Genomic DNA, 444 nt, shown 5'->3' with positions numbered 1-444 from the left:
GCATTGTTCGGACTGTCCTCCCCCCCTACCAGGACCCCCCCTTCTGGCCCCCTAGTGGTGGGGGAGAGAGGAGAAGACTGTTCTCAGCTGTGAAGCCTTTGTGTAGTGAGATTACAGTTCTCAGCTGTGAGGCCCTTTATGTAGTGAGATTATGAGACATTTTTACTACAGGACCAGTACTTGAGTGCCAGTCCCTGCCATGCTTACCACACATCAGACAGTCATGAACATGGTGCTGGGTCTTCCTGTCCCTGATTCGATTCGATTGAATTCAAACGTGAAGATTTGATGCTGATTTGGAGAAGCAGCAATTCGGACAAAGACACAGCTTTAAATATATTTTCTACATACCTGCAGGTACCAGGCGTGGCTCGTGAACGCTGCAATGCTGGGACAGATGGAGCGTCCCACAGGAGCACAGGGGGGCCCACACATGCTTGGCGA

The sequence above is a fragment of the Alligator sinensis genome, unplaced genomic scaffold (assembly GCF_000455745.1).
Source record: "Alligator sinensis unplaced genomic scaffold, ASM45574v1 scaffold1181_1, whole genome shotgun sequence".
NCBI classification, from domain to species: Eukaryota; Metazoa; Chordata; order Crocodylia; family Alligatoridae; genus Alligator; species Alligator sinensis.
The sequence above is the reverse complement of the archived record's forward strand: the minus strand, read 5'-3'. Positions refer to the sequence as shown.